The 13,104-nt window shown below is 45.7% G+C and overlaps 1 protein-coding gene across 5 annotated transcripts in view; it reads right to left on the bottom strand.

The window, feature by feature from the left end:
• The window catches only part of NCS1 (neuronal calcium sensor 1), a 118,263-nt gene that overhangs the window by 85,274 nt on the left and 19,885 nt on the right, over window positions 1–13,104 (bottom strand). The gene's annotated exons all lie outside the window — the stretch shown is intronic.

Raw genomic sequence — 13,104 nt, 5'->3', positions numbered from 1 at the left:
TCCTGCCTGGGGGTCTGTCTTCTTGCCACATGGTTTAGGCACTTTTCAGCCCAGCCTCTGCTTTCAGCCCTTCCTGGGTTTTTAGTCTCTCCCTTCAGCGGGTTGCTCCCAGCTCTCCGTTGAGCAGCAACTTCCAGGGCCTCCTTCTGGCAGCCTCCCTTCAGCCCCTCTGGGGTTCTTTTGGGTTGCTCCCAGCTCTCTACTGAGCAGCAACTTCCAGGGCATCCTTCTGGCAGCCTCCCTTCTCCCTTCAGCCCCTCCTGGGCTCATCACTCCCTCTGGGGAAGGGAATTAATTGCCTCGCATATGGGGCTGTGCCCAGCTCCCCTTAAAGAGCCCCGCCACCCTGTGACAGTTACTGTTAAAGTATTATACAATAAGCAGAGCAATCTTCTCTTTAATGGGTGCCATTTGTGGCTTGTCTAGCTACTACACTGAACAAACAAATCCAAAAGCCAATCCGTTCCCATTTCCCATGGGGTTGGGATCAACAAGTACACTAATTAAAATCCTCTCCAGACACTATTAAATATTTAAGGGCCTAACACAAGGTTTCAGAAATTGGGTTCAGGAAAAAAAACAAAACAAAAAACAAAAAACACAAATTCACTGTTTGCAACAAATACAGTAGGGAAAGAGCAGGGGAGAACAACTCTCTTTGGGAATCAAATAATTGTATGGGAAAAACACACTCAGCAGCAGTATCTGGAAGTCGCATTAATTTCATTCCATGTAGCATTTAGCTGTGGCTTTCCCAAGAGTTGATGGGATTCCCTCCCAAGCATCAAGCTGCCTGTTGGTGCAGCCTGGAAATCAGAGATGGAAATGACCAAATACATCTTTCAGTCCATCCCAGCAGGGCCCAGGTCCATTGTCTGCGAAGAGATCAGCAGCCCTGTGTAAAACATGTTCTTCCACAATGGTTTTAAACAGGGCTCTCAATTAATCCCAGTTAACTCACGTGATTAACTCAAAAAAATGTATCGCGATTAATCGCAGTTTTAATCCCACTTTTAAACAATAGAATGTTTACTAGAATAGAATTAAACAATTGAAATTTATTAAATATTTTGGATGTTTTTCTACATTTTGAAATATTTTATTTCAATTTACAACACAGAATACACAGTTTACATTGCCCACTTTATATTATTATTTTTATTACAAATATTTGCACTGTAAAAATGAAAAACAAAAAGAAACAGCATCTTTGATTCACCTCATATAAGTATGGTAGTGGAATCTCTATCGTGAAAGTGAAATTTACAAATGTAGATTTTTTTTTGTTACATAACTGCACTCAAAAACAAAACAATGTAAAACTTTAGAGCCTACAAGTCCACTCAGTCCTACTTCTTGTTCAGCCAATTGCTAAGACAAACAAGTTTGTTTACATTTACGGGAGATAATGCTGCCCTGTTTTTATTTACAATGTTACCAGAAAGTGAGAACAGGTGTTCGCATGGCACTTTTGTAGCCGGCATTGCAAGATATTTACCTGCCAGATGCGCTAAAGATTCATATATCCCTTCATGCTTCAACCATTGTTCCAGAGGACATGCTTCCATGACGATGATCCTCGTTAAAAAAAAATGTATTAATTAAATTTGTGACTGAACTCCTTGGGGGAGAATCGTATGTCTCCTGCTCTATTTTATCTACATTCTTCCATATATTTCGTGTTATGGCAGTCTGGGATGACAACCCAGCACATGGTCGATTTAAGAACACTTTCACTGCAGATCTGACAAAATGCAAAGAAGGTACCAATGTGAGATTTCTAAAGATAGCCACAGCACTCGAACCAAGGTTTAAGAATCTGAAGTGCCTTCCAAAATCTGAGAGGGATGAGGTGTGGAGCATGTTTTCAGAAGTCTTAAAAGAGCAACACTCCAATGAGGAAACTACGGAACCCAAACCACCAAAGATGGTGGCATCTGACTCAGATGATGAAAATGAATGTGCAGCAGTCCACACTGCTTTAGATTATTATTGAGCAGAACCTGTCATCAGCATGGAATCATGTCCTCTGGAATGGTAGGCGAAGCGTGAAGGGACATATGAAAATTTACTGCATCTGGCATGTAAATATCTTGTGACGCTGACTACAATAGTGCCATGTGAATGCCTGTTCTCACTTTCAGGTGACACTGCAAACAAGAAGCGGGCAGCATTATCTCCTGAAAATGTAAAGAAACTTGTTTGTCTGAGCAATTGTCTGAACAAGAAGTAGGACTGAGTGGACTTGTAGGCTCTAAAGTGTGACCTTGTTTTATTTTTGAATGCAGGGGTTTTTTTGTATATAATTCTACATTTGTAAGTTCAACTTTCATAATAGAGATTGCACTACAGTACTTGTATTAGATGAAGTGAAAAATACTATTTCTTTTTTCTTTTTTACTGTGCAAATATTTGTAATAAAAATAAATACAAAGTGAGCACTGTACACTTTGTACTGTGTGTTGTAATTGAAATCAATATATTTGAAAATATAGAAAACATCCAAAAATATTTAAATAAATGGTATTCTATTGTTGTTTAACTGTGATTAATCGAGCGATTAATGTTGATTCATTTTTTTAATCGTTTGACAGCCCTAGTTTTAAATAAAACTTGGCTCGTTGCTTGGGTAATTCTCCTTGCTCCCACTGGATTTTCACCACTGCCACATTCATGGAACAGCTCTGAAATGGACAGTTACTCCAAAGGCACTGAAGGGAAACCCTGTCTTCTTATCCACAGCAGGTGTGGGGGAGAAATTTAAAGGCAGGAGATTGCTCCTCAGACCAACAGAAGGCCCTCAATAGGTTTAAATCCCATATGCATGCTAGACTGGGAAGGATAATCTCATGGATAGGGCACGAAACTGGGACTCAAGAGCATTGGGATCAAGTCCTGGTTCTACCATTGTGTGAGTCTGGGCAAGTTTTAGCCTTGTGTAGAAATGGGAGACCCTACCTCCTAGGGAGCCTAAAACCCATTTGTGACGGGGAGATGCTCAGATACCATAGTGATGAAGCCCATATAAGTACCTAGATAGCCAATAAAATGGTGGGGGGAACTGCTGTGGCATCACCAAGGGCAGTCAATAGTTTCGTATCAGGGAGGAAGGATCAGAACTGGAGAATCTCTTCAGAATAACGTTTATTACTTACAAAGAGAGGGCCCGAAAGAAACACACATTCAGCTCAGAAAAGAAAAGAAGCCGACAAACATTATTCCCTTTAGAAGTCTAAGATATGCCTCAGAGGCAGGATAATGTGAGGAAGGTTCAGGAAACAAGCCCTAATCTTTCATTAGCATATAGAACAACCTCGCCCATCTGCATAATTTGTATCTCTAGGACAAAAAAGCTCGCAGCAGCCCTCACACAGGCAATTGCTCAGACAATAATCATAATTCTCGGAGAAGCAGCATTATCTAGTAATCCCAGCTTGTGAGAGACTCGTACATATAGCCCTGCATGGACTCATCACTGCACTGTCTGAGTACCCCACAACTCTCCCCCCATGGAGCTGGCCTCATCCTTGCTTTTGCACCGCTGGGCAGTGGGGGATAGCAGGCCTGTAGCACATATGGCTTTCAGTGCATTTCCCTGTGCGTTTGATTGTTATGTTGGTGCTCTTTGCGCGAACCAAGAGGCTGGGGCCCCAGAAGTGCCACGTCCAGAAGCAGAAGTACAGAAAGAAGGAGAAAGAGAGAAAAAAGAATGAGAAAGAAAGAAAGAAAGAAGGAACAAGAGAGGCAATGTCACCCCCAGAGACAGAAGCTAGTCACGTGGACTTGTTCTTGGAATCGGCACCTTTGATGGCTTCAGAGCTTCTTGTTTCACAACCTTAATTACAGCACCAGCCAGCCAGGGTCGGGAGAACGCGCTGCAGATAAGCTAACACGTCAGTGGATAAATGAAATACGATTCTTTTGATGCCGCCGCAGCATTAGGCAGGTTCTCTCTGCGGCCTGCAAGGGGACAGAGTAGGATTTCGCCGCTCTCTGTTGCTCCTTCCATAGAGGGATACGACAATGCAGTTGTCTCCCTCCCCCATCCTACCCGCCCCCACTACCCTCCCAGCATGCCTTATGAACCCTCTGTCCTCTCCCTCCTTCAGAGCTCAGCTCCCTCTGGGTTACTCAGGAGGAGGAGGAGATGAAGCAAGCACCAGTCAAGCATCCCCACTGCCCCTTACAGAAAGGGAGCTTTCCAAAATGCCCAGGAAGTACTGGGTGAGAGACTGGGCTTATGGTGTAGGAGAAAAAGCCACACCCAGCGCTGGGGCCATGCTGTGAGCTCTTCCTCTCAAAATCCCAGCCCAACAACACCAGGGGAACCTCTCTCCCCACTGGGCAGGGCGTCCTCAAGTTGCAGCTGCTCCCCTGCGGTAGAATGTGAAGGGATGTCAAATGACGGCTCTGCCCTCTCTGTGGAGAATGCACTCATGCTGCTTTTCCAGGGAATGTCATTGAGGGGCACCTCTACTAAGGTAGAGCCTTGGCTCCAGCCAAGATCAGGGCCCCACTGTGCTCGGTGCTATACATACACCGTCCCTGCTCCAAAGAGCTTCCGGTCTAAATAGACAAAGGAGGGGAAGGGCAATGGTCACTTAGCAGAGCCAGGACTAGAACCCAAGCTTCCTGAGTCACAGCCCAGTCCACTGGACCATGCTGTCTCTAGACACAGGAGGCTGCGTCCACTACCAAGAGATCCTCGACCTGGACCAGTGTCCCCATGCTTCCTTCACTCCTACGGCACCATTTCCTCTCTATTTCCTTGGGAGTGAATTAGATTAGCCAGCCCTACCAAATGACACCCTCTACCAGTAGAGCAGGTCCCCCTGTGCTGCCCTGGCAACAGGCCTTGCGCCTGACCTAGAGAAGCCATCTGTAGCGATGAGAGGGGAGTTCAGACCCTGCCCTCCCTGCTGAGACTGCTGACCAGCCAATGTCAGTCATGGTGACGGCTCAAGTGTGGACATCTGCCCAGGAGGAAGGAGACTGAAACCCAACATCTCGCTCCATGTAGACCAGGGGTTCTAAGACATGCATCTGGGTGTCACACTCATCCTGCCTTTCCCATACTGCTAAACGTGGCGGGGGGAAGTGCTGACTAGATCTGGTTACATGGAGGTGGGGGGATGCTGTGTGGTCCCGGTTCAGTAAAGGTTGAATATCGCTGTCTTAGGCCATCACCTGATACTAACTTGGGGTCCCCACCAACCCAGCTGGCTTGGAACTGGTGACCTGGGCAGAGAAGCAAACCTCACCGCTGTCCTTCCCCACTGGCTTCAGCATAAACAGGGCTCAGATGCTTTTACCAAGGTGTCATCTCACCCCGCACAGAGCAGGCACAGCTGGAGCAAATGTCTCTGTGTATCTCTCAAACCATCGGGTCCCTCATTTCCCCCTCATATCTCCTGATCCCACCTCCTGGGACAGAAGATAAACGCTTGGGCGGCGTTGCCCACCTGCTCGAAGAGCTATCCCCAAGAATCATACCAGCATCTCTACAAGTGGGAGAATACGAGGTGATCTTGCAATGGCTGGCCCCCAAGCTGCCTGCCCTCAGCCCAGCTGTCTGCCTCTGTCCTGCTCTGAATGCATGCAGGCTGGATGGATGCTCTCCTTCCTCCAGCTAAGCCTCCCTTTCACATTCTTGTAAATATTAATTGCCACTGACAAGAAGCATGGCAACAAGTGAGCTAGCGCGAGAAACAGCCTTTCTCAGCTGGCACACGGCTCTGGACTCCGCTTGTCCAAGTAAAGCAAGTGCGTGAACCTCAGCAGGATGTTCTGGAGAGGAGAACTGACTGGTTTACTTTGGGAGTGAAGGGAAACTGCAGTTCAGCCTCTTAATTTCTAGTCTGACACAATCAGATCTTACATTCATCCAGGATCCCAGAGTGCTCTAAACTAGACATCCAGGGATCATCGCCCCCACCACCAAAATACAGCCACCTCTGGGGTGGAACATAACATCTGTTTAACACTGCACCTTAACGCTATACATAGAGTTTAGTGCAGGATCAGAGATTACTGGAAAATCACTCCTCAGGACACACACCACTAAAAACGCTGAGATGCCACAACGACTGTGTTAAAGATGCATAAGACAGACAGCCTTGTTCAGTGACAGCACTCAGCTAAAGAACAGCTCTGGAAATGGTCAGACACGAAATGCACGTGGCAAACATACCTGGGTTCAGCTCCTAAAAGAGGGCCTCTATTTTCCCTTGTTCAGCATGGGCCTGGTTTGCTGAGGTGCCGAGAACCTACAACTACAACTGAAGCTAGTGAGGGCTGCAGCGTTAAGCACCACTGAAAACCAGGGTCAAGGTCTGCTTTCAGGAACACAGGGGGCAGAGTCCCTCCTAAATACCGTAACCTCGAGCCCGATGCAAGGGCAAATTGCAACACAGAGGCCATGCACTGCCTTGCAATGGGAAGAGGTGCCTGTGTTTGGGATTTGCCTAGGAATGTTGGGAAGACAGTTACCCACAGGGCAGGTAGCTCTGGAGTTCCCCAGCTATAGAGGAGGCTGCCTAAGGAATTGCATACCCATCTGCTCCCAGGGGCTGGTTGTACCAGCCTGACACAATGATTAAGATGCTGGTGGCACTCCAGCTGGGGGGCTGTATTGGCAGCAGTAACAGCAGGCAATTATAAGGGAACTAAATCTAGTGTAGACAAGACCCTAGAGAGAAGGCAGAAAAGGCTAGTTGCTAAGCAGACCTGGGCTACCTGGCAGTATAACAGTCAAGTCTGCTGTGCAGAAAGCAGCTGGGTTTGGAGAGGGGCCTGGATTCGGAAAGCGACCTGGATTTTACTCCTGACTCTGTGTCACTGACTCTCCAGGTGACCTTGGGAAAAACACTTCATCTGTGCTTGCTTTTCCCGTCTATAAAACGCGCCTACTAACATCTACCTGTCTACATGCAGTGCTCTGAGATCTACAGCTGCAGAGTGCAATAGGTGCTAAACACTCTGCTTCCTCTTTACAATCTCATCTCTGTTTTATCCGATAAGCAATGGGAGCATTTTAAAAGTAATCACCTTGACTAATAAACCTTATTCTGGGGCCAAACAATCCACTTTCTAAATGGGTGACCCTCTGGTTCCTGCTGCCATCCAATTTCTGGGGGTTTCATCCCTCTCCACATTTCAAGTGTCTTTTCTGTCCCGTATTTTCTCCTTAAATCCTCCCTCTCTTAATATTATCTTTGCCAGCCAGCCATTAATTAGCGGGGGGGTTGAAGAGAATAGCACTGAAGAGAGCACCTGTCCCTGCCCTTTTTCTCTCTGAAAATTTGCGACATACTTGGAGTCTATTACTCTGGACAAGAATCTTTGACCCACCAGGGTCTTGTGCACGGCAGCGTACAGAGTGTTGATCCAGCTTGCCTCCAAAATGTCTTGCTTGTCCTTTGGCTCAGTTATTTGGCCCTGGCTCCACACTAACGTCTGCAGCGGAATGAGTTTGGTGTTCTAGGCAGAGAGCCACTGGCAGAAAAGTGAACAGAACCGTGAGATCTATTCACTGCACCATTCTGCCTCTAGGGATACAATGATTTCCACTAAAGGAATCGTCTCTCGCACCAGGGGGTTTGCCCAATGCCAGCAAAATAAGACATAACCAAGCCCCAATTCTGTAGCCCCTCGTTCAGAAAAACATGCAGAAGTTACTAGCCTATCACTGCTGCATTTTAACTTTATTTTCCCACAGAATTCAACCAGCCTCTAGATTCCACAGTAAATATAAATCAATAGTCACAGTTTGCTTTTAAATTAACGTCCATTAATTCAGTGCATTACTGTTGAGCAATAAAGTCAATTTTGTGGCTGTATTGTAAAAGAGTAACAAATAATGATACTAGAATGAGTTTAAAATTCACAAAGTACATAATACGGAATAGGATACAGTTCTTAGGAAAAGAGCATCTTATTCTTTCTGGGCCCAGTTTTTCAACCTGGACCTCCATTTCTGCAGGCATCATTCTGTATTCACAAAGAACTGTGCCCACCCTGCAAGCCCCCTTCCATGTTCTTTTCTGGAAATTCATTGGAGACCCAAAAAATGCAGATGCTAGAACGGGGACTTGGGCTGCAATCCTGCAGTCAGATCCACCCAGGGGGACCCTTATACCAGCATGGATCCAAGGGCAGCCTTGCCAATTCCCAAGATATTTAGTGTTTTTGTCTTAAAGCCCCAGCTGCTGGGGTCATGTGATTAGGAGAGACTCTCAGCTTTCATTAAAATAATGGTTCTAGCCCTTCTGGTTGCGGAAAAAAGCTTGAAAACATGAAGCCTAAAGCATCAAAAACCATAAAACACATAAAAATCACCCTCAAATCCATCTTTTTAAAAAATCTCAAGATTTTAGGGCCCTGACTCATGATTTTTCAACATTTGGGAGTGACAATGCTGTGACTGCAGGACTGGGACTGTGGTTTGCAAATGAGGCTCCCCGGTGCTGTGGTGTTATTCTGACAGGAGCCCATGTCATATTTACAGGCATATTTACTGTGCCTATCATCACAGCACCTGGGCTCACGTGACGTGGTTCTGATTACAAGCAATAGCTCAGCCACGAGGAACAGAAATACCCCAAGAGCCCCCACAACACCACAGAACAGAGACACGACTTAAGGTACTTCGGCCCCAGTTCTGCAAAGCATTTAAGCATATGCTTAGCTCCCATTGCAGCCAGTGAGACTTAACCACATGCTTAAAGTTAAGCACATGATTAAGTTCTATGCTGACTCAGGGCCCTTGTGAGGCTAAAGAGCAGAAAGCACTTACTTTGCAACTCAGGTACTTATTTCCTCATGGGACAAAACACACAGCAGTGAAAATCATCCTTCTAAGCTACCTCAACAGAGCATTGAGAGGCTTAATCAATTAATGATTATAAAGCACTTTAAGAAGCTGGGAAACACGCTATGGAAGTGCAAAGATTTACATTATTTATTATTAATTATTATTATAATTCACTGTTGGCTTCTGCTGTATTCCCCTATGGGGCAACAGCCTGGCCTCCCAAGAAAGGTTAGATCTCTCTTTACATTTCATCTAGGCTCCAGTCAGGCTGGTTTCATTCTGACACTTCTCAGGGAGGCAATGAGACTCAGGGCCAGATTTTTTAAAGGTATTCAGGTGCTTAAAGATGAAGAGAAGTAGCTAGACCTAGATCCTCAAAGGCATTAGGCACCTAACTTCCACTGATTTCAATGGAAACTAGGTGCACAAATATCTTTCAGGATATGGGCACTTGTTACTGTTGAAAATCTCACTAGATGTCTATCTGCAGCTGTAGGCATAGGCGCTGACTCCGTAGGTGCTCCGGGGCTGGAGCACCCACAGGGAAAAATTAGTGGGTGCTCTGCACCCACCGGCAGCCAAGCTCCCCTCCCCGCTCCACCTCACCTCCTCCTCTGCCTCTGCCTCCTCCCCTGAGTGCGCCGCATCTTGCTCTTCCGCCTAACTCCCAGCGCTTGCTGGAGCCAAACAGCTGTTTGGAGGTGTAGCAAGCTCCGGAAGGGATGGGGAAGAAGAGGGAATGTGGAGCGTTCAGGGGAGGAGGTGGGGAAGAGGTGGGGCCAGGGCAGGGATTTGGGGAAGGAGTCAGAATAGGGGTAGGGAGGGGGCGGAGTTGGGGCAGAGGGGGGTCAAGCACCCATTGGCGTGAGTAGAAGTCAGCGCCTATGGCCGTAGGTACCTAAATACCTTTAAAATCTGACTTCTAATACCATAAGTCATTAGTAGAATTGGAAATAGAACCCAGGAGTCCTGGTTCCTAGTCCTCTGTTCTGATGACTATATAGCACTGTCCCATATGCCTTCCTAACAATATATCCCAATACATCTTTTTCTTAATAGGGAAAGTGCAGCATAAGGTTTCTGAGACACAGTCAAGCTTTACATTGTTATGTGCATCTATAGAACATGTATGTACTGATAACCTTGTACCATAGAGCAATGGAGGGTGGGCTCTATCCAGCAGTCGCTCAAATTAACAAAAACAAAAAGATTATTTTTAAAAACCCCACAAATACATGATGATGTAACAGAAGGAAATTCCATCTTGGGATCTGGTGCTATAGCACGCAGACTACATATATATATGGTTCACAATGTCATGGGAACTACACAATGGAATCATAACCTCACAGGACAAGACTGGTTATCTATTATCAGACGCCTGTTACAGATACACCCAGGGGATATCTATCTATCTGTGTATCTCAATTCACAATATAACTTGGCCCACGTACTACACTTCATAGATTCAAAGGTCAGAAAGACCATTGTGATCATCTGTTCTGACCTCCTGTATCACACAGGCCATAGAACTTCCCCGAAATAATTTCTGTTCGAAATACAGCATGACTGTTAGAAAAACATCCAATCTTGATTTAAAAATCGCCAGTGACAGAATCCACCATGACCTTTGGTAAATTGTTCCAATGATTAATTACCCTCACTGTTAAAAATTTACACCTTATTTCCAGGCGGAATTTGTTTAGCTTCAACGTCCAGCCACTGGATTTTGTTATACCTTTGTCAGCTAGATTAAAGAGCTCATTATCAAATATTTGTACCCCATGTAAAGTCACCCCTTAACCTTCTCTTTATTAAGCTGAGTAAGTTAAACTCCTTGAGTCTCTCTCTATAAGGTATGCTTTAATCAGTCTCAGGGCTCTTCTCTGAACACTTTCCAATTTCTCAACAGAGCAACCCTAAAGCTGATGGGCTCTGCAGTATAATAGCTAGCCCAGTAGACCTCTCCAGTAATGACCAAGGAGCTCAGGCAAAGGTTGTGGGTTCACATCCCACCATGGCTGCTTTTTGCTATTGATTTTACATGGGAGGTGCTCCGATACGATGATGATGAGCAGCAGCGTAAGACGGAATGATAAGGTGCAGGGAATTAGGCCAGGTAACACTGAGCCCAGTGTGGAAGGGAGGGTTTTAGTCTCTTTGAGGAGCTGCTTACCATCTGACTGATCTAGGAATCCAGTGTTACTTCTGTAGGGTAAGAAAGGGGGTCTAGTAGACAGGGCATTGAACTCGGGAGATCAGGGTTCAATCCCCACTTCAGCCAGAGACTATGTTTGTGTGTGTGGCCTTGGGAAAGTCATTTTATCATCCCTGTGCCTCTGTTCTCGATCTGTAAATGGGGATAACAGCACTTCTCTAACTCCCAAGGATCGGAGGATAAAATCGGAGGCACTCAAATACGATGGAGATGAGGGCCATGTAAGGACCTAGACAGACAGGAAAGTGCTCCCTCTTCTTGACAACTGTGACAAAGATGCAGGAACACTTAAGCTAAAGTGATTATCACCAGAGATGAGGCCTGGAATGATGAGAACTAGACAAACAGAGTCAAGTTCTAGATACACGGGTGCAGTTCTGCTGAAATCAAGGAGGTCGTATTCATTTACCAGAGGAGAATTTGGTCCATGGTATCAAATTCTGAATCTGGACAGTTAGGCCTGCATGTTTTATTTACCCATTCCTGTACACACAACTGGATTTCATCTGCACACATCCAGTTGGTGGCTGCGTGCGCCTTGCTGTCCAATCTGCTTGTGCAAATGTGAGTTTAGTGCCTACAAAAAAAGGTGCAGTGAGTTGTATGTGAACCAGCAGATGTGAAAAATCAGAGGCCAGCTTGCAGCTGGCTGAAAATGTGGCCCATGGTTTTTGATAGTGCTTGTCACTGGGCAGACTGACCAAAACCAAGAGGTAGAGGGATTTTTTTTGATAGGGGAGGAGGAGCTGGGCACCCAGAAGAGAAAACTGGAGAGAAGAATAGTGGTGACACAATGACTGATTTAAAACAAATGATCCCTCGTTGGCCTCACCTAGTAATGGAAACATCCCTGTATGAATGACAATTTCACAATACTATTATACTTGTTCAGCATCTCTTGATGGCAAGACATAGGATATCATGATCCTTTGTTTGCCACATATTTCTCCCCAGAGGGATCCACTGCTGGGTAAAGAGAAACTACAGAGGAGACCAAAAAGGATGTCAAGGTAGCCCGGTGTCTGGTACCACTCAGCCCGGAAGTTTGTGATGGTGCCGGATCATCTCGGAACCATCCCCTTTGTTTTGAAGGACAGAAATGGAGATGGGATCTATCACGGCAGACAAAAGGCAGCATGCAGGTTTGGAAGTCTTTAATGACTTGCTCTAATGCTCTCTGCACCAGGCTGCCCAGTGGCTGTATAGAGCAGCACTGAATGATGGAGTTGTGCAATGCACCAGAGTGGCTCTGTTCCCTTTGGGAGAACCTGCTGCATCCTAATCTATTGCCTTTTGGGGTAAGTGCCGCCATGGGACTGCAGCAGTGACAATGGAGAGAGAGCTCCTGGGTCTGTTAGCTTTCAACTGCTCTCCAGCTATACAACAATAATATACAACAATAATACCTCCAACCTGTGAGCAGAGAAGCAGACTTGAACCCAGCAGCCTTGGCTGTACCTTCCTGCTTTTCTTTAACACACCCTTAGAATTGATCAAAATAAGCAAAACAATCCAGCAGCTTGCAGTGTTAATAAGATTACATCAGTGATTCAAATGAAAAATCCACCTATTTGACAGAGCAGATTATTAGGCTGATATTTAAGATTCCTGGAGAAAAAGAAGGAGCTTTCAGGTGTCTGACTCCTCACTGTTCTCCATAACACAGAGAAGAACCCAAACTTTGAAAGCTACAAATGGTAGAGATTAAAAAATGCTTCTTGGTTCTGAAGTGAAGGCGGCAAGGAGAGGAGAATTGAAATGGGGTTTTCTCTGTGCACCAATGTTTTGGTGACATTCCAGATTTGAGTCAGGAAGCCCCATAAAGATCTGGAAACTGTGGATCCAGGTAAAGTACACATTGAGTTAGCAAGTGATGTCATATGGGGGAGGGGGGCATTCCTTCCCTGTGAGTTATTGGTTGCTAGGGGGAAAAGTTTTTTAAAGGGATGGGGTGTTCCCCTGGCTCCCTGCCCCCCTACCAATAAATCGCTGTCTATATTCCTCTCTTTCCAGGCTAACCTCCTCTGAATTCTTGCAGCCGAGAACAGCAGCACTTGAGCACTCCATTAGGGAA

Source organism: Lepidochelys kempii, chromosome 16 (genome assembly GCF_965140285.1).
Source record: "Lepidochelys kempii isolate rLepKem1 chromosome 16, rLepKem1.hap1, whole genome shotgun sequence".
Lineage (NCBI taxonomy): Eukaryota > Metazoa > Chordata > Testudines > Cheloniidae > Lepidochelys > Lepidochelys kempii.
This window is presented reverse-complemented; position numbering and strand designations above follow the sequence as displayed.